We start from the raw sequence: 22,784 nt of genomic DNA, 5'->3' as shown, positions 1-22,784 counted from the left end.
TATTTACTACACACCCTATTTGTTATTCTACACAGTCCTGTAGGCTCCACCTTTATCTCCTATATATATGTAGGAAAGTGAGATAGGTTGATACACGATTGACCTGCCATTCCCCCTCACTACACATTATAGTCTGCAACTAACCTGTTATTTAAATCTGTAAGCAGAAATTACTCTCTTCCACAGGAAACATCCAGTGTCTTTCGTAGTTCAGGAACCTAGCTTGCTGCGAGAATATTGCTGATCTGTCTGTGGACAGGACAGTCAAGTCAGGCATTTATGGTTTCCTTTTAACACTCATACTTAATTTTAGTTGCATGTTTTCCTTAATTACTAAATGAAAAGTTTTGATATGTAATCTGCTCACTCCATATTGATTGTATTTTCCAAATTCACTCAAGAAGATACAATATATGTGTAATGCTTTCACGTATGTAATGGTATCCACTCACACTACTCTAAAGGAATTTAAGGGAGGTTTATTTCCCATACTAATGTATTATTATTTATTCTATTACCTCATAGCAACTTCTCTGTATCTCATAATTCATTAATATTATTATTACATCTTGTAACACTCTATTATAGTACTAAAGTGGCCATTAAGTTTAGCTCAACTCCCTCCCATAAAATAAATGAGAATACTCGGTCCATGAGTGACCAGCTGAATATTGGGAGACCTTTGATTATAAAAACTTAGATTTCATTTATATCTGTTCATTTTTTAAGTGAAGATATGTATTTCCTACTTACATTTATAATGTTTTATGCTATATATTCTTTTGGTTAAGACCTCTCTGTCAGAATCCTGTTACATTGGTTCGCTTCATAAGTGATGTTTAGATCTAGATTGTTACTCTTTCTTAACTTATAGATCTTTCATAATATCGGATAACATTCAATTTTGGGAATAATGAACCTGCAGCCTTCTTATTTACTTTCGGCTAGATTTAGAGTTTTGTCGCTAACGACCCGCGTAGCTAACGCTGGCTTTTTCCCCCCCGCACCTTTTAAATACCGCTGGTATTTAGAGTTCACAGAATGGCTGCGTAAGGCTCCAAAAAAGGAGCGTAGAGCATAATTTACCGCCACTGCAACTTTTAATACCAGCGGTGCTTACGGACGCGGCCAGCTTAAAAAACGTGCTCGTGCACGATTCCCACATAGGAAACAATGGGACAGTTTGAGCTGAAAAAAAACCTAACACCTGCAAAAAAGCAGCGTTCAGCTCCTAACGCAGCCCCATTGTTTCCTATGGGGAAACACTTCCTAAGTCTGCACCTAACACCCTAACATGAACCCCGAGTCTAAACACCCCTCACCTTACACTTATTAACCCCTAATCTGCCGCCCCCGCTATTGCTGACCCCTGCATATTATTATTAACCCCTAATCTACCGCCCCGTACACCGCCGCAACCTACATTATACCTATGTACCCCTAATCTGCTGCCCCTAACACTGCTGACCCCTATATTATATTTATTAACCCCTAATATGCCCCCCCCAACGTCGCCGCTACCTACCTACACTTATTAACCCCTAATCTGCCGACCGGACCTCACCGCTACTATAATAAAGTTATTAACCCCTAAAGCTAAGTCTAACCCTAACCCTAACACCCCCCTAAGTTAAATATAATTTTTATCTAACGAAAGAAATTATTTCTTATTAAATAAATTATTCCTATTTAAAGCTAAATACTTACCTGTAAAATAAACCCTAATATAGCTACAATATAAATTATAATTATATTGTAGCTATTTTAGGATTTATATTTATTTTACAGGCAACTTTGTATTTATTTTAACCAGGTACAATAGCTATTAAATAGTTAAGAACTATTTAATAGTTACCTAGATAAAATAATTACAAAATTACCTGTAAAATAAATCCTAACCTAAGTTACAATTAAACCTAACACTACACTATCAATAAATTAATTAAATAAATTACCTACAATTATCTACAATTAAACCTAACACTACACTATCAATAAATTAATTAAATACAAATAAATACACTAACTAAAGTACAAAAAATAAGAAAAGAACTAAGTTACAAAAAATAAAAAAAGAACTAAGTTACAAAAAATAAAAAAATATTTACAAACATTATAAAAATATTACAACAATTTTAAGCTAATTACACCTACTCTAAGCCCCCTAATTAAAATAACAAAGCCCCCAAAATAAAAAAATGCCCTACCCTATTCTAAAATAAAAATAGAAAAGCTCTTTTACCTTACCAGCCCTTAAAAGGGCCTTTTGCGGGGCATGCCTCAAAGAATTCAGCTCTTTTGCCTGTAAACATTACAACCCACCACCCACATACCCCTAATCTAACCCAAATCCCCCTTAAATAAACCTAACACTTAGCCCCTGAAGATCTTCCTACCTTATCTTTACCACGCCGGGTATCACCGATCAGTCCAGAAGAGCCTCCGAAGTCTTCATCCAAGCCCAAGCGGGGGCTGAAGACGTCCATCATCGGGCTGAAGTCTTGATCCAAGCGGTGGCTGAAGAGGTCCATCATCAGGCAGAAGTCTTCATCCTATCCGGGCAGAAGAGGAGATCCGGACCAATAGACATCTTCATCCAAGCGGCATCTTCTATCTTCTTCCATCCGACGACGAGCGGCTCCATCTTCAAGACCTCCGGCGCGGATCCATCCTCTTCTTCCGACATCCTAACACAGAATGAAGCCAATAGAATGCGAGCTCAATCTGATTGGCTGATTGGATCAGCCAATAGGATTGAACTTGAATCTGATTGGCTGATTCCATCAGCCATTCAGAATTTTCCTACCTTAATTCCGATTGGCTGATAGAATCCTATCAGCCAATCGGAATTCGAGGGAAGCCATCTTGGATGACGTCCCTTAAAGGAACCTTCATTCTGTGTTAGGATGTCGGAAGAAGAGGATGGATCCGCGCCGGAGGTCTTGAAGATGGAGCCACTCGTCGTCGGATGGAAGAAGATAGAAGATGCAGCTTGGATGAAGATGTCTACCGGTTCAGATCTCCTCTTCTGCACGGATAGGATGAAGACTTCTGCCCGATGATGGACCTCTTCAGCCGCTGCTTGGATCAAGACTTCAGCCCGATGATGGACGTCTTCAGCCCCCGCTTGGGCTTGGATGAAGACTTCGGAGGCTCTTCTGGACCGATCGGTGATACCCGGCGTGGTGAAGATAAGGTAGGAAGATCTTCAGGGGCTTAGTGTTAGGTTTATTTAAGGGGGGTTTGGGTTAGATTAGGGGTATGTGGGTGGTGGGTTGTAATGTTGGGGGGGTATTGTATGTTTTTTTTACAGGCAAAAGAGCTGAATTCTTTGGGGCATGCCCCGCAAAAAGCCCTTTTAAGGGCTGGTAAAGTAAAAGAGCTTTTCTATTTTTATTTTAGAATAGGGTAGGGCTTTTTTATTTTGGGGGGCTTTGTTATTTTATTAGGGGGCTTAGAGTAGGTGTAATTAGCTTAAAATTGTTGTAATATTTTTATAATGTTTGTAAATATTTTTTATTTTTTGTAACTTAGTTCTTTTTTTATTTTTTGTAACTTAGTTCTTTTTTATTTTTTGTACTTTAGTTAGTGTATTTATTTGTATTTAATTAATTTATTGATAGTGTAGTGTTAGGTTTAATTGTAGATAATTGTAGGTAATTTATTTATTTAATTTATTGATAGTGTAGTGTTAGGTTTAATTGTAACTTAGGTTAGGATTTATTTTACAGGTAATTTTGTAATAATTTTAACTAGGTAACTATTAAATAGTTCTTAACTATTTAATAGCTATTGTACCTGGTTAAAATAAATACAAAGTTGCCTGTAAAATAAATATAAATCCTAAAATAGCTACAATATAATTATAATTTATATTGTAGCTATATTAGGGTTTATTTTACAGGTAAGTATTTAGCTTTAAATAGGAATAATTTATTTAATAAGAAATAATTTCTTTCGTTAGATAAAAATTATATTTAACTTAGGGGGGTGTTAGGGTTAGGGTTAGACTTAGCTTTAGGGGTTAATAACTTTATTATAGTAGCGATGAGGTCCGGTCGGCAGATTAGGGGTTAATAAGTGTAGGTAGGTAGCGGCGGCGTTGGGGGGGGGCAGATTAGGGGTTAATAATTATAATATAGGGGTCGGCGGTGTTAGGGGCAGCAGATTAGGGGTACATAGGGATAACGTAGGTGGCGGCGGTGTGCGGTCGGCAGATTAGGGGTTAAAAAAATTTAAGAGAGTGGCGGCGATGTGGGGGGACCTCGGTTTAGGGGTACATTGGTAGTTTATGGGTGTTAATGTACTTTAGAGCACAGTAGTTAAGAGCTTTATAAACCGGCGTTAGCCCAGAAAGCTCTTAACTCCTGGCTTTTTGCTGCGGCTGGAGTCTTGTCGTAAGATTTCTAACGCTCACTTCAGCCAAGACTCTAAATACCGGTGTTAGAAAGATCCCATTGAAAAGATAGGATACGCAATTGGCGTAGGGGGATCTGCGGTATGGAAAAGTCGCGGCTGGAAAGTTAGCATTAGACCCTTACCTACACGACTCTAAATGTGGAAAGATCCCAGGCGCCTACCCTGAGGAGGCTAGGTTAAAGTATCGGATATACCAGTGCGGTTAAAAAATATGTATATGTTTTAATATATGTTTGAATATATAAATACAAATGATTAAGAACAATGAATGCAAATTAAAACAAATTACAGGGTAAAGTTCATGGATCCATGATAAATTGTCTAACAAATGAGATAAAATGAAATAAAAACAATAAGATAAAAACAATACGCAATTGATTGCAATTGGTAGCGGCAAGGTAATGTACAAACAAATATTGGTGATAGTTTATCTATTAGCTTCAAATGATAATCTAAAATAATTAGACAGAGTGAAAGTCACAGTGAAAAAATTCCTGAAATCTGATTCCAATCAGAAAAAATGGGGAAAAATAAAGTTTGTGAGATCCAGTTACAGATAGTGTGATCCGGTGGTGGTTGAAAATTTAAAATAGTGATGAAAGTCTCAAAAATGATGATAAAAACGTGTATCAAACGAATATCAAATGTAGCAAATATTAGTGTTGAAACGTCACAGCATAACTGATGATGTAAATAAAAAATAGAAAAATACAAAATCCAAAAATGAGAATAAACAAAAGAAAATGTGAGTGCTCCAACAGTCTTTAAAACAAATATCTTCAAAACAAATGTGAGTGGTACTTGATAGTTGATATAAAAGCAATACAACAATAAAAAAGGAAAAAAGGAAAAAATGATCCGCCTGTGGAAAAAAACAGAAATAGAATATAGTGTAGATTGTCCTAAATGTTTAGCAAACAATAGAATAAGGCTTACCAGTGCTGGTCAACGCGTTTCGGCCCGTGCTAGGCCTTTCTCAAGACTGGTTTGTGATTGCAAAAGGTGGCCTTATATAGGGTGCTTTACCAGATGTAGCGTAATGTTTACTTCCGGTTTGCCGAAATTAATTATTTTTAACTCAATCTCATTAAATATGATTTGGTTTGCTTAATAGATTAGGTTTGCTTAATAGATTATAAGGGAATATTTCCCCAGCTTAATCCTCATGGTTATGTGGTTTTATTTTACTGTCCTATTCACTCCGTGAGCATCGTGACGTCACTTCCGGTCCAGGTAATTTGTACGATCGATTCATAGAGATCGTAGGATCAGATAGGAGTAAATTTGCATTAAAAGGGGATTGTATTTCCTAATTGTATGGTGGGATTGGTGTCATTATTCATTACAATACTGCTTGGGTCTTAGAACTAGGTCCGTGATCGGACCGACCTGATTGGTCGTGACGTCACGGCCTAGGGTTTGCGCCTTGGATTGGATCTAAGAGAGTTGTGTTCGTTATCCCACTATCTTATTGGTGTGTGTTCGGGCTCTATTACTTGCCCTAGTCACGACCAATCAGGTCGGTCCGATCACGGACCTAGTTCTAAGACCCAAGCAGTATTGTAATGAATAATGACACCAATCCCACCATACAATTAGGAAATACAATCCCCTTTTAACGCAAATTTACTCCTATCTGATCCTACGATCTATATGAATCGATCGTACAAATTACCTGGACCAGAAGTGACGTCACGATGCTCACGGAGTGAATAGGACAGTAAAATAAAACCACATAACCATGAGGATTAAGCTGGGGAAATATCCCCTTATAATCTATTAAGCAAACCTAATCTATTAAGCAAACCAAATCATATTTAATGAGATTGAGTTAAAAATAATTAATTTCGGCAAACCGGAAAGTAAACATTACGCTACATCCGGTAAAGCACCCTATATAAGGCCACCTTTTGCAATCACAAACCAGTCTTGAGAAAGGCCTAGCACGGGCCGAAACGTGTTGACCAGCACTGGTAAGCCTTATTCTATTGTTTGCTAAACATTTAGGACAATCTACACTATATTCTATTTCTGTTTTTTCCACAGGCGGATCATTTTTTCCTTTTTTCCTTTTTTATTGTTGTATTGCTTTTATATCAACTATCAAGTACCACTCACATTTGTTTTGAAGATATTTGTTTTAAAGACTGTTGGAGCACTCACATTTTCTATTGTTTATTCTCATTTTTGGATTTTGTATTTTTCTATTTTTTATTTACATCATCAGTTATGCTGTGACGTTTCAACACTAATATTTGCTACATTTGCACCAATTTGATATTCGTTTGATACACGGTTTTATCATCATTTTTGAGACTTTCATCACTATTTTAAATTTTCAACCACCACCGGATCACACTATCTGTAACTGGATCTCACAAACTTTATTTTTCCCCATTTTTTCTGATTGGAATCAGATTTCAGGAATTTTTTCACTGTGACTTTCACTCTGTCTAATTATTTTAGATTATCATTTGAAGCTAATAGATAAACTATCACCAATATTTGTTTGTACATTACCTTGCCGCTACCAATTGCAATCAATTGCGTATTGTTTTTATCTTATTGTTTTTATTTCATTTTATCTCATTTGTTAGACAATTTATCATGGATCCATGAACTTTACCTTGTAATTTGTTTTAATTTGCATTCATTGTTCTTAATCATTTGTATTTATATATTCAAACATATATTAAAACATATACATATTTTTTAACCGCACTGGTATATCCGATACTTTAACCTAGCCTCCTCAGGGTAGGCGCCTGGGATCTTTCCACATTTAGTTTTTTACACTGGGTAATAGCTAGGAGTCACCCGCCCCCAGGCTCATAGGTTATCATCAGGCGCTGAGGTCTATTCTTCATATCTGATTCTACACGACTCTAAATACCAGCGGTAACCCAAAACCAGTGTTAGGAGCCCCTAACGCTGGTTTTGACGGCTAACGCCAAACTCTAAATCTAGGCGTTTATTAGTATACACAAAATTTGTGAGTATGCTAACATTCAAAATTAACAAATATCCTATGTTGTAACATTGCAAAAGCCTCAATAAAAGATTAATTTAAATAAAAAAATAAAAAAGTATTTCACTCATATTTATACATATTTAAAGTAATATATGTTGTTGTTTTTTTAAATGAAAATAAATATTTTAACAGTATTTTATTTAGGATATGGTATATGACAAGGTGTTGGACTGGAAAGGGCTCAAAGTTGTGTATATATATATATATATATATATATATATATATATATATATATATATGTGTGTGTGTGTGTTGAGTATTTGTATGGGTGTATGCAAATATCCATATGTATACAATGTTTATATGTGTGTATATACTTACACATAATACACCTACATACTATGGGCTAGATTACAAGTGGAGCACAATAATTAACCAGCTATTACAAGTGGCTGGTTATTGCTACAGTTGTTTTATTGTATTTCATGGTGTAATGTTTCTGAATAATCTATCTAAAAGACTAACATTTTCTCCATGTATCTTTGTACTTCACCTCCAGCTACTTAAAAGCCTTATAAGAGGAATTAAAAGGTGGAATTTGATTTAATCTCTTTATTAGATTTGCTTTTTGAACTAAAACATATTTAAGTAGTTCATTTACCAATTTATATGTTTCTTTTGAAATACTTAAATTTTCCATAATGAATTAATCCTGTTTCACAATTTGATAAAAACAGTCGGGCTTTGGAAATTAAAATCTGTCCTTGAACACTGACAACAAATTTCATCTTCTTTGTATAATTGTACCAATATTAGATTTGATTTTGTTTTCTTGCATTATATATAAAATCTGCAGACAACCTTCAAGCTTTTAAATTATGTTAAAAAAGGAACCATTAATTTAACTTCTTCAAGTAACTTGATAAAATATATCATCTGCATTTTCCCACAATAGCCTAATTACATCCACCTAGATTATGAGTTTTGCGCTAAACGGGTGCAAAACTAACGCCAACAAATTTGTGTTATTGCACTCTCCATAGCACTGCCATTAGGAGTTACTGAAAAGCCTCCTTGAGCTGTGCGTTATGGTGCATTAAGCTTCATACCGCACAAAAGCCAAGGGCTGAGTTTACGTGCTCATGCATGCCTTCCCTCATAGACATCAATGGGGAGAAAAAAAACTAACACCTGAAGTTCGGAATGGCGGTCACCGTAACACAACCCCAATCATGTCTATGGGGAAAAGAAAGTTAAATTTAAACTTAACACCCTAACATAAACCCCTAGTCTAAATACCCCTAGTTCACCGCTCCCCGACATAGCTGACACTAATAAAAGTTATTAACTCCTAATCCACCGCTCCCCCGACATCGGCCACACTAAAATAATTATTAATTACTAATCCACCGCTCCCCGACATCGCAGACACTAATAAAAGTTATTGACCCCTATTCCGCTGCCCCCCGACATCGCAGACACTAAATATAGCTATGACTCCTGCCACCCTCTCTATCTTCCATCCAGCCACTGAGAATGAAGTTTCTTCCTTACTATCTTCCTCATGCCTCACTACCTGCCCACTTGACCCTATCCCTTCCCATCTAATACCCTCTCTATCTTCGACCCTCACTCCTGCTCTCACCCACATCTTCAACCTATCTCTCTCTACCGGCTCATTCCCATCTTCTTTCAAACACGCAAAAGTCACTCCCATACTCAAAAAACCCTTCCTCGACCCTAATTCTCCTGAAAGCTACCGCCCCATATCACTGCTTCCACTAACATCAAAACTCCTTGAAAAACTAGTTTACAATTGCCTAACCCACTTCCTGTCCACCAACTCCTTGCTTGACCCACTGCAATCCGGATTCCGCCCAAAACACTCAACTAAGACTGCCCTTACCAAGGTTACAAACGATCTTCTCTCTGCAAGAAATATTGGCCACTACTCTATACTCATCTTACTTGACCTCTCAGCTGGCTTTAACACAGTTGACCACCACCTCCTCCTACAGACCATTAGCTCTTTTGGCCTCTGTGACACTGCTCATTCCTGGATTCACTCCTATCTTTCCCACAGGTTTTTTTCTGTGTCATTTGCCGGAGACTCCTCCTCTCCTATGCCTCTGTCTGTTGGAGTACCTCAAGGATCTGTTCTGGGTCCTCTACTCTTCTCCATCTATACTTCTTCACTGGGTAAACTTATCAACAGTTATGGCTTCAAATATCACCTCTATGCTGATGACACCCAGATCTACCTCTCCACCCCTGCTCTCCCTCCCTCTGTCCTTTCTCATGTCAGTGACTGCTTATCTGGCATTTCTTCCTGGATGGCCTCTCACCACCTAAAGAATAGCATGTTCAAGACTGAGCTCCTTCTTATCCCCCCTCAAGCTCTACACCAACTTCTGACTTCTCTATCCCTGTTGACGGCATCACCATTTCCCCATCACCCGAAGTCCGCTGCATTGGAGTCACACTTGACTCAAATCTATCCTTTGTCCCCCATATCCAATCGCTTTCAACATCCTGCCGCAACCATCTAATTCTACGCAATATTTCCAAAATTCACCCTTTTCTGAGCGCTGACACCACAAAGCAAATAATCCACTCCCTTGTTATCTCCCGACTTGACTACTGCAATAACTTACTCTCTGGCCTTCCTCTTTCCCCCCTCTCCCCCCTTCAATCCATCCTTAATGCCTCTGCCAGGCTGATCCACCTTTCCAGTCGATCTGTATCTGCTGCACCTCTCTGCGAGTCCCTTCATTGGCTCCCTATTCACACCAGAATTAAATTCAAAATTCTCACCCTTACATACAAAGCTCTCACCAACGCCGCTCCCCTCTACCTATCCTCTCTAATACACAAGTATACTCCAGCCCATCCACTAAGATCCAACAATGACCTGCTCCTTGCATCAGCAACTATCACCTCCTCTCATGCTAGACTGCAGGACTTCTGTCGTGCAGCACCTACCCTCTGGAACATTCTCCCTCGTGCTGTCAGGCTTTGCCCTAATCTGTCTTCCTTTAAATGTTCCCTGAAGACTTTTCTGTTCAGGGAAGCCTACCACCCAACTCAATAATAAATTAATTTCACTTACCTAACATTTCCTTCATCTAACTCTGTATTAACATATTTCCCAATCTTGCAGTCCTCACCTCCTGTTTCTCAACCTCCTACCCTCCTAGATTGTAATTTCCCATGGGAATAGGGCTCTTAATTCCTCCTGTATGTGTTTGTAATTTTTTGTCCTGTCTCTTACAAGTCTTGTATTATTTTATTTAAATGAATTGTATCCATGGACAGCGCTGCGGAATATGTTGGCGCTTCATAAATGAAATATAATAATAATAATAAAATAATAATTTACCCTTATTCCACCACTCCTTGACATCGCCAACATCTAAATAAACCTATTAACCCCTAAACCGCCGGCCCCCTCACATCACAAAACACTAAATTAAACTATTAACCCTTAAACCTAATACCCCCTAACTTTAAATTAAAATTATAATGTAACTATCTTAAAATAAATAAAGTTTAAACTAAAAATTGACCTAACATAACTATTCTAATAAAATAAAAAAAACTACCAATTAAAAAACTAAATAACAAATTTAAAAAAACTTAACACTACCGAAAAAAATAAAAAAATCTAAAATTACAAAAATTAATAAACTCTTAATTACCAAAAATAAAAACTCTAAGATTACAAAAAATAATAAACAAAATGATCAAACATAAAAACAATGACACCTAATCTAATATCCCTATGAAAATAAAAAAGCCCCCTCTAATAAAAACACCCCCTAACCTACAATAAACTACCTATAGCCCTTAAAAGGGCCTTTTGTAGGGCATTGCCCTAAGTTAAACAGCTCGTTTACCTGGAAAAAACTACAAAGTCACCCCAATAGTAAAATCCACCACCCAACCAACCCCCCAAAATAAAAAAAAAAACTAACTCTAAAAAAAACCTAAGCTACCCATTGTCCCTAAAGGGGCATTTGTATGTGCATTTCCCTTAAAGGGCATTCAGCTCTTTTTGACTGCCCTTAAAGGGACACTAAACCCCCAAAAAATCTCTCATGATTCAGGTAGAGAATACAATTTTAAACAACATTCCAATTTACTTCTATTATCTAATTTGTTTCATTCTTTAGATATCCTTTGCTGAAGAAATAGCAATGCACATTGGTGAGCCAATCACATGAGGCATCCATGTACAACCACCAATCAGCAGCTACTGAGCCTATCTAGATATAATTTTCTGCAAAGAATATCAAGAGAATAAAGCAAATTAGATAATAGAAGTAAATTAGAAAATTGCTTAAAATTGAATGTTCTTTCTAAATCATGAAAGAAAAAATTTGGGTTTAATGTCCCTTTAAAATGGCATTCAGTTCTTTTACACTTTGCCCAAAGCCCTAATCTGAAAAAAAACACCCCAAAAAATAAAAAACAATACCTAGCACTAACCCCAGAATATCTACTCAAGATTCCTGAAGTCTAGACATCCATCTCCATCTACACAGCGAGAAATCTTCAATCAGGAAGTGACATCTTCATCCATCTCGGGGGGTGTATTCTATATTCATACTGGGCAGTGCGGAGCGGAGCTATTCTGGACTGGCGATGACATCCTGCGTGGAAATTCCTCTTCATACGGTCACCGCCGTACACTGAAGTTGAATGCAAGGTAGCCGTTTCAAAATGGTGTACCTTGCATTCCTATTGGCTAATTTGATTCTTCAAATTCAAAACAGCCAATAGGATGAGAGCTTTTGAAATCCTATTGGTTGATTTGAACAGCCAATTGGATTTTAGTAGCTCTCATGCTTTTGGCTGTATTGAATTGATTACAAAAGCTCTCATCCTATTGGCTGATTTGCATTTGAAGAATCAAATCAGCCAATAGGAATGCAAGGTACGTCATTTTGAAATGGCAACCTTGCATTTAACTTCAGTGTACAGCGGTGACCGTATGAAGAGAACGCTCCATGCAGTATGTTATCGCCAGTCAAGGATAGCTCCGCTCTGCGCCACCGGGATAAAGATAGAAGACGCCCCCGCGATGGATAAAGATGTCGCCACCTGGATAAAGACTTCTTGCTGCCTGGATGAAGACTTCTCACCATCTAGATTGAGATGGATGTCCGGATTTAAGGAACCGTGAGTAGATATTCTGTGGTTAATGTAAGGTATTTTTTTTTATTTTTTGTGGTGTTTTTTTTTTTCTGATAAGGGCTTTGGGCAAAGTGTAAAAGAGCTGAATGCCCTTTAAAAGGCAGTGAAAAAGAGCTGAATACTTTTTTTATTTTATAGGGCTATTAGATTAGGTGTAATTGTTTTTATTTTTGATAATTTCATTTATTTGCAATCTTAGTGTTTTTTATTTTTCGTAATTTTAAAGTTTATTATTTTTTGTAATCATACGGCTAGATTTAGAGTTCTGCGGCCAAAGGGGTGCGTTAGCTACGCATGCTTTATTTCCCCCGCACCTTTTAAATACCGCTGGTATTTAGAGTTCACAGAATGGCTGCGTTTTCAGTGCGTTAGGCTCCAAAAAGGGAGTGTAGAGCATAATTTAACGCCACTGCAACTCTAAATTCCAGCAGTGCTTACGGACGCGGCCAGCTTCAAAAACGTGCTCGTGCACGATTCTCCCATAGAAAACAATGGGGCCATTTGAGCTGAAAAAAAACCTAACACCTGCAAAAAAGCAGCGTTCAGCTCCTAACGCAGCCCCATTGTTTTCTATGGGGAAACACTTCCTACGTCTGCACCTAACACTCTAACATGTACCCCGAGTCTAAACACCCCAACCTTACACTTATTAACCCCTATTCTGCCGCCCCCGCTATCGCTGACACCTGCATATTTTTTTAACCCCTAATCTGCCGCTCCGTAAACCGCCGCTACCTACATTATCCCTATGTACCCCTAATCTGCTGCCCCTAACACCGCCGACCCCTATATTATATTTATTAACCCCTAATCTGCCCCCCACAACGTCGGCTCCACCTACCTACAATAATTAACCCCTAATCTGCCGACCGAACCGCACCGCTACTATAATAAATGTATTAACCCCTAATCCGCCTCACTCCCGCCTCAATAACCCTATAATAAATAGTATTAACCCCTAATCTGCCCTCCCTAACATCGCCGACACCTAACTTCAAACATTAATCCCAGATTGAGCCAATAGAATGCGAGCTCAATCTGATTGGCTGATTGGATCAGCCAATAGGATTGAACTTGAATCTGATTGGCTGATTCCATCAGCCAATCATAATATTCCTACCTTAATTCCGATTGGCTGATAGAATCCTATCAGCCAATCGGAATTCGAGGGATGCCATCTTGGATGACGTCATTTAAAGGAACCGTAATTCGGCGAGTAGGCGTCGCTTGAAGAGGTTGGATCCGCGTTGGCTGGGAAGAAGATGGCTCCGCTCCACTCCGGAAGAAAGAAGATTGAAGATGGGGCTTGATAGAAGACTTCATCCCGATGATGGACTTCCAACTTCAGCCCGATGATGGAGTTCTTCAGCCGCCGCTTGGATCAAGACTTCGGACCCTCTTCTGGACCGATCGCTGAACCCGGTGAGGTGAAGAAAAGGTAGGGAGATCTTCAGGGGCTTAGTGTTAGGTTTATTTAAGGGGGGTTTGGGTTAGATTAGGGGTATGTGGGTGGTGGGTTGTAATGTTGTGGGGGGGTATTGTATGTTTTTTTTTTACAGGCAAAAGAGCTGAATTCTTTGGGGCATGCCACGCAAAGGGCCCTTTTGAGGGCTGGTAAGGTAAAAGAGCTTTGAACTTTTTTAATTTAGAATAGGGTAGGGCATTTTTTTATTTTGGGGGGCTTTGTTATTTTATTAGGGGGCTTAGAGTAGGTGTAATTAGTTTAAAATTGTTGTAATATTTTTCTAATGTTTGTAAATATTTTTTTATTTTTTGTAACTTAGTTCTTTTTTATTTTTTGTACTTTAGTTAGTTTATTTAATTGTAGTTATTTGTAGGTATTGTATTTAATTAATTTATTGATAGTGTAGTGTTAGGTTTAATTGTAGATAATTGTAGGTATTGTATTTAATTAATATATTGATAGTGTAGTGTTAGGTTTAATTGTAACTTAGGTTAGGATTTATTTTACAGGTAATTTTGTAATTATTTTAACTAGGTAACTATTTAACTATTTAATAGCTATTGTACCTGGTTAATATAATTACAAAGTTGCCTGTAAAATAAATATTAATCCTAAAATAGCTACAATATAATTATAATTTATATTGTAGCTATATTAGGGTTTATTTTACAGGTAACTATTTAGCTTTAAATAGGAATAATTTATTTAAAAAGAGTTAATTTATTTCGTTAGATTTAAATTATATTTAACTTAGGGGGGTGTTAGTGTTAGGGTTAGACTTAGCTTTAGGGGTTAAAAAAATGTATTATAGTAGCGGTGAGCTCTGGTCGGCAGATTAGGGGTTAATGCTTGAAGTTAGGTGTCGGCGATGTTAGGGAGGGCGGATTAGGGGTTAATACTATTTATTATAGTGTTATTGAGGCGGGAGTGAGGCGGATTAGGGGTTAATAACTTTATTATAGTATCGGTGAGGTCCGCTCGGCAGATTAGGGGTTAATAAGTGTAGGTAGGTGGCGGCGACGTTGGGGGGGGCAGATTAGGGGTTAATAAATATAATATAGGTGTCGGCGGTATTAGGGGCAGCAGATTAGGGGTACATAGGGATAACTTAGCTGGCGGCGGTGTACAGAGCGGCAGATTAGGGGTTAAAAAAATGTAATAGAGTGGCGGCGATGTGGGGGGACCTCAGTTTAAGGGTACATAGGTAGTTTATGGGTGTTAGTGTACTTTAGAGCACAGTAGTTAAGATCTTTATAAACCGGCGTTAGCCCAGAAAGCTCTTAACTCCTGTTTTTTTTCTGCGGCTGGAGTTTTGTCGTTAGATTTCTCACGCTCACTTCAGCCACGACTCTAAATACCGGCGTTAGAAAGATCCCATTGAAAAGATAGGATACGCAATTGACGTAAGGGGATCTGCGGTATGGAAAAGTCGCGGCTGCAAAGTGAGCTTTAGACCCTTTCCTGACTGACTCCAAATACCAGAGGGCGGTAAAAACCAGCGTTAGGAGCCTCTAACGCTGGTTTTCACGGCTACCGCCCAACTCTAAATCTAGCCGTTAGATTTTTTTTATTTTTTTCGTAGGATTATTATTTTTTTTTTAATTTTTAATTTAGATTTTCAATTTTTCCGTAGTGTTAGGTTTTTTAATTTGTAATTTAGCTTTTTTAATTGGTATTTTGTTTTATTTTATTGGAATAGTAAGGTTAGGTTAATTTATAGTTTAATGTTAGGTTTATTTTAATTTCACAGGTAAGTTTTTATTTATTTAAATATAGTTATATTGTAATTTTAATTTAAAGTTAGGGGGTGTTAGGTTTAGGGGTTAATAGTTTAAATTAGTGTTTTGTGATGTAGGGGGCCGGTGGTTTAGATTTTAATAGGTTTAGTTTAGTAGTTACGATGTGGGGGGCTGGCAGTTTAGGGGTTAATAGGTTTATTTAGTGGCAGCGATGTGGGGGGCTGGAGGTTTAGGGGTTAATAGGTTTATTTAGTGTTGGCGATGTCGGGGAGCGGCAGTTTAGGGGTTAGTATATTTAAATAGTGTTGGCGATGTGGATGGACAGCAGATTAGGGGTTAATAACTTTATTTAATAGTTGTGATGTGGATGGGCGGCAAATTAGGGGTTAATAGGTTTAATATAGTGTTTGCGATGCGGGAGGGTGGCAGTTCAGGGATTAATAGGTAGTTTATGGGTGTTAGTGTACTTAGATATGAGTTTTGGGAAACATTTTTGTTACACAAAATACATAACTACTGTAATGCAATCTTTTTAGCCTGAAAGCACAACCTGTAATATGGGCACTATGAAAATCCCGCACTCAAACGTCATTTTTTTGAGTGCTGAATGGATGTTGCATTACAGGCTAAAATGCTTGTGGTATAGCTATACCACCGCAACTCGTAATATGCATTCCTGGCCATTCCAGCGTAATGGCCAATATTTTAGCGTTAAAAGCCGTACCGCAAGACTCATAATCTAGACGATTGTATTTTATAGTAGTGTTAGTGTTTTGTGTCATTAAAAAAAAAGGTAAAAACAAAATATATATAGGGGCATATTTATCAAGTTCTGATTGGAGCTTGATGCCCCGTGTTTCTGGCGAGCCTGCAGGCTCGCCAGAAACAGCAGTTATGAAGCAGCGGTCACAAAGACCGCTGCTCCATAACCTGTCCGCCTTCTCTGAGCAGGCGGACAGACATGCCGGAAATCAACCCGATCGAGTACGATCGGGTTGATTGACACCCCCCTGCTGGTGGCCCATTGGCCGCGAGTCTGCAGGGGGCGGTGTTTCACCAGCAGCTCTTGTGAGCTGCTGGTGCAATGCTGAATATGGCGAGCGTATTGCTCGCCGTATTCAGCAAGGTCTGTCAGACCTAATCCGCACTGTCAGATCCGGTCCGACAGACCTTGATAAATATGCCCCATAGTGTTATTTTCAGTGTGAATTCCCACACAAGATAGTATAGCTGCGCAGGTTCTCTGGAATTGATTGAAGTTATACCAATCAATAAAAGAATGTCCATTTGAGCTTTTGAATTAGCAAACAATATAATAGCAAAATGAAGTTAAAGGAATAGAAAGGTCAAAATTGAAATGTGCATCAATGCATTTGAAATAAAAGCATTTTTGCAATATACTTCCATTAGTAAAAATTCTTCTAGTAAAATTGGCATGCGCAGATATCCATGGCATGTGCACCAGTATTCAAGCTCAGAGTGCTGAAGAAGGTGTGTATTGTTTCATATTGAAATGCACCCATGAAACATTTAATTTGACCTTTCTATCCCTTTAAGACACAAAAAATATTGTAAAACTGTAAGAAGGGGAATTGCAGCCAATGCAGACACTATTTAATTAAATATTGCTTGTGCAATGCCGCCCCATGCTCAACATGAGATTAACTGCACGTGAGAAGGGGGAGGAATCGCACAAGCATATATATATATATATATATATATATATATATATATATATATATATATATATATAAAGTCTATTTAGCCTGTAGCCCAGCACTCTAACCAGGTGGAGCAGCCACAACCCTATTTATATTTATACCTATAGGTATTATAAGTATATATCCATATATTGGTATAGATAAATATTTTACCAAAAAGCCCTCAGATATATAGAAATAGGTATTTATGAATAAATAGAACATATTATTCTATGTGTAAAACATTGGAATGTGAAATATTAATTTCTCATGTCGGGTTAGCTCCCTTGAGAAAATGCAATCGTGTTTGTGTGCGATTAAGGGTGTTATTTTTTTTCACTTCTACATGTTTCATTGACTTCTATGGAGTGATACATTCATGCTGTTGCGATATTCTAACTTTTTGGCTGTTTGCGCACGTCGGATTAGTGAGAAAGCAAAAACTTGCTACTTTCAAAATGTAATATGTGCGGTACCCGATGCGCTCAAAAAGCTTACTTTAGCGGAATTAGCATGAGAACAGAAGTGTTAAATAGCACTCCACTTGCAATCTAGCAATACAAAAGAAAGCCACAAAACCAGCAGTGTGGAAAACGAAGATGCTCATATTCTTTTTCAGTGGTTTAAATATTGCACTCTTTTTTATTTCTATATTCTGTTGCATTATTAAAACTTTTAATCTAAGCATTATATACTGCAGATAAAGATAGTTCACCTTATAGCAAATCTTAAAATTGTGGTATGATGCTGTTGAAATGTAAGCGTCTGAAAATTTACACAGCAGCTTTACATGCTTTTAAAAAGGTTGATAGCAGAAATATTCCCAATATCATGCATAATTTATCAATGTGAGTATTTCCCATCCTTAACCTGTGCAATCTATAAATGTTTAATAGCAATGAATGCTGGCAGTAAGTAGGAATATGAAAGTCTACATTTTGCTGAGTAGCACTTGAAAGGCTTTAATGTATTGTACTTAGGATTACAAAAAGCAGACTTTTAGATTAAGTTAATGGAAAACTACAGTGTTTTACCAAGCACACATGCTAAAAAGTGATAGGGTTTTCGCTTACTAGTCACTGATATAAAGTTTCCGTTGACATGTGCTCTACATTTAAAAATAAAAAGCATCCAGAATTCTCTTTCTTTCTTAGCACTGCAAAGAGAAAAGCTTTATTTAGCTGAGAAAAAAAATAGGAATAATTTGCCCTGGATGTGTCTAATGTTACAAAACCATTGCTTTTCACTTGCTTTTCATTTTGGAATGTCTAACATAAGAAATGTATATATATAACTGATATAACGAAATGGTAAAAGAAACACTGGATAATTACAGTATACATACACACACACATATATATATAACCTGTATATACACAGTATATATATATATATATATATATATATATATATATATATATATACTGTATATATATATATATATATATATATATATATATATATATATATATATATATATATATATCATGGTTAAGAAAGAGGAGAGAGAAATCTAGGAGTGTAATCCTAGTTAAGAAAAGACAGGGATTTCAGCACTCTTTTTAGAAAATAAAGCTCTTGAGACCAAAATATGTTTTTAAACAGTGAATTCTTTAATCCAATTGTGAACAGAGAAATCTTCCAGCTATATATACACCACTCCCCCGGTGGAAAGGACACAACACTTGTAGTATTCGTTAAAGGGAGTTGAAAAGAAAACAAAATTTACTTCTAAATATACTAGAGTTAGTAATATAAACCTGACCGGTCAGGGGTGCACATTTAGTACGTGGATAAACAGCCAAGCACTACATAAATTTGTAGATTGATACCTATATATAACCTCTACACCCTGCTGCTCACAGAACCCCTTTTAAAGAGGTATAACCTGGGCAGGTATGAAAGAATGGGATCTAAGAGGTCAACTAAGAGTATCAGGAACAGAAGCAGGTCACAGCTTATTATCACAATTACAATATGGTATACAATGAATAGCGTATAGTGGTATACAGACATGAAATGTAAAGCCTTAAGTTCGAGACTCACTACACCCAGCTGCTCACAGTACTCCAATTAAGGAGAGTATAATACCGGGCAGTACAAAAAGTGGTAATATCTACCAGGATCTAAGTGATCTCTAAGTTAGGCTTATTTACACTCAACAGAACGCATTTAAGCGACTTTTTGCAATAAATACAGACAGTATGTGCCCTTATTATGCTTTTTAGTTATTTTGTTAGTTCGTCATGCAAAGCTTTGCTGTAGAAAGGAATAAGCAGAAGTGTAGAGTTGTAGCATAAAGCACAATGCATGATATCTTCTTAATAGTGCTGTGATCGTAGAAATGCTGACATGTAAAGCTGCATGCAAGGAAACATTGTAGCAAGCAGAAGGGAAAGCAGTTCAGATGCTGTTTGTTATGAGTTCAGCTTCGCGTATGTAAAACAATGTTGCTATTCTTGGCAGCTATTATAACAATACCCATAGATTTCTTTGTAAATGTATTCCTCACACAGCAATCAGACAATGCAGTTTCCACAAGTAACCATATTTGTATTCGACCGTAGTACAGTTCATGTTAGTGAACCTTACTGTGACACATACGACCTTGCTTATTCATTCAGACGTATCACTGTGGCATAATGTGTCCTAGTCGTTTCTCCGATCCTCAGAATACCGTTGTTACACTTCTGTATATTGCACCGCAGGTACCATCAACCATGCGGTTAGGAGGCTGTGTTTGTGGCGTGCACCACGTAGGCCGGTCGGCTTAGCCAATGCCGACGCGCGTTTCACCCGCAGGGCTGTTAGACACACCGGGCTTCGTCAGGGCGGTATATTGAATGGATTCCTTTAGTCCTATTTTTATAGTATTTTGTAAGAGCGCCCCTGCTGGAGGTGAAAATACAATGCATATCTAGTTAACCACAAACATGAAATTAAAAGCAACCAAATATAAACAAACACCAATTTGGAAATGTGCTGTACTTAAAAACAAAAGGTAACTGTAGAATTAATATCCCTTTAGCTGAATAACATCTCATAGTATATATCACATTTTTTTCCTTTATTCATATACTATATTTTGATTACAATGTTTTAAAATACAAGTCAGAAAAAATGTTTTTTAGAGCGGGGCTTTCATGGAATTCATCTTGTCCTATAGAAAACAGGCCATATCAAGTTTATCATTTAAACCATCAGGCAGTTGGGTCCCCAACTCAAAGATCCATCTGCATTCTTTTTGCAAGAGGACCTTGTCGTTGTCGCCCCCTCTGCCATTGGTGATTCCTCTATCTATACAAATGAATTTCAGAGAGTCAGGATTGCAATCATGTACCAGTTCATAATGTTTTGCGACATTGCTCTTCTGGTTTTTGTTTTTTACATCGTCTCGATGCTCAGTGATTCGGTCTTTTATGGCTCTCCTCGTTTTGCCCACATAAAAACGTGGGCAGCTACAGGAGAGTAGGTATATCACTCCTTCAGTATTGCAATTAGTAAAGTGTTTTAACTTGTATCTCTTCCCTGAACGGGTGCCAAAATCTTTAGTTTTTACCATAAATTTGCATGCCACACAACGACCACAAGGGTGGTTGCCAGATGACCTATGTCTTGTTAGCCAATCTGTCTGTCTTTGTTCAGACCTATATTGACTTCTTACTAGCTTATCCTTCAGATTGCTAGCTCTTCTGGCAGTGATATTCGGATAGGCTCCAACTTCTTTTGATACTCCCACATCACTTACAAGAATTTTCCAATTCTTGGCCAGGATCTCCTTTAAAGCATTCCAATGACAGTTATAATCTGTGATTAGCCTTATTTTTGAATCTATTGGTTTTTCTTTCTGTGCAAGAAGTGTGTTTCTATTTGTATGTGCAGCATTGCTAAATGCCTTCTTTACATTTCGCTTAGAATATCCTCTATCTAAGAACCTTTTTTGCATCTCTACGCCATGCTTTAGGAACCTTTCTTTTGTCGAGCAATTTCTACGAAGCCGCAGAAATTGCCCTTTTGGAATGCCTTGTATCAAGTGTGTTGGGTGGTGACTTGAAGCTAAGAGGAGACTGTTAGTAGCAGTACTCTTCCGAAAGTTTTCAGTCACTAACATTCCTTGTTCAATTTTTACATTGACATCGAGGAACGATATTTCCTCCTTACTATATTGCAGGGTTAGTGAAATGTTGCTATTATTTATGTTGAGGGTTCGAACAAATTCTTTTAGAATGTTCTCTGATCCCTCCCAGATTAGGAAGACATCATCCACGTATCTTATCCACATGTGGATGTTATCTTCAAAAAGAGGGTTTTGGAACACTTCATCCATTTCCCACTTTCCCAGATGTAGGCACGCATATGTTGGGGCACATGTGGCACCCATTGCAGTGCCTCTTTTTTGCTTGTATACTTTATTATCAAACATAAATATGTTGTTATTAAGCACGAATGTTAATAGTTCCACCACAAAGTCTGTGTGGTTTTGAACATTAGTGCCTCTTGTCATGAGAAAGTGCTTGCACGCTTCTATTCCCACTTCATGTGGGATGGATGAGTATAAACCCTCAACATCTAAACATACCAACCAAGCTTCCTGAGGAACCGATAGTCCATCTACTTTCCTGAGGAAGTCTGCAGTATCTAGTATGAAGGATGGCATGGTATTCAGAAATGGTCTTAGAAAATGGTCAATATAGTTCCCCAGATTTTCTGTGAGGCTGCCTATTCCTGCAATTATTGGACGGCCTGGAGGATTAGTGGAGTTTTTATGTATTTTGGGAATGCAGTAAAATACTGGCATCACTGGATGTTCAGGGTAGAGATATTTAAATTCTGTTGCAGTAATGATTTTCCTCTCTTTTGCACTCTTTAACATATTAAAGAGTGAAAACTGCAGAGAGGAGGTAGGATTGAAGGTTTGACATTGATATTGGGTTCTGTCTAAAAGTTGGCGTTTAGCCTCAAGGACATACATATTTTCGTCCCATAGGACTAAGTTACCGCCCTTGTCCGCCTGTTTTATGATCAGTCCTTTAGCACTCATCAATTCTCCAAGCGCTTTTCTTTCTGACTTGCTTAGATTATCATTTACTAATCCAGTGAAGGAAAGATCCGCCACTTCTCTCTCTACCTGCCTCACAAAGATGTTAACAGCAGGTACCATCGATAATTGTGGCATATATTTAGATTTTGCTTTAAAATTAGTTTTAATCGTTTTACATTCACTGGTATCAATGGCTTGTGAGGGATCATATTGACTACCTTCATTTTCAGCCAGTAGAACTTGGAGATCTATA

The sequence above is a fragment of the Bombina bombina genome, chromosome 2 (assembly GCF_027579735.1).
Source record: "Bombina bombina isolate aBomBom1 chromosome 2, aBomBom1.pri, whole genome shotgun sequence".
Classification (NCBI taxonomy): domain Eukaryota; kingdom Metazoa; phylum Chordata; class Amphibia; order Anura; family Bombinatoridae; genus Bombina; species Bombina bombina.
Note: the sequence above shows the minus strand (reverse complement) of the source record.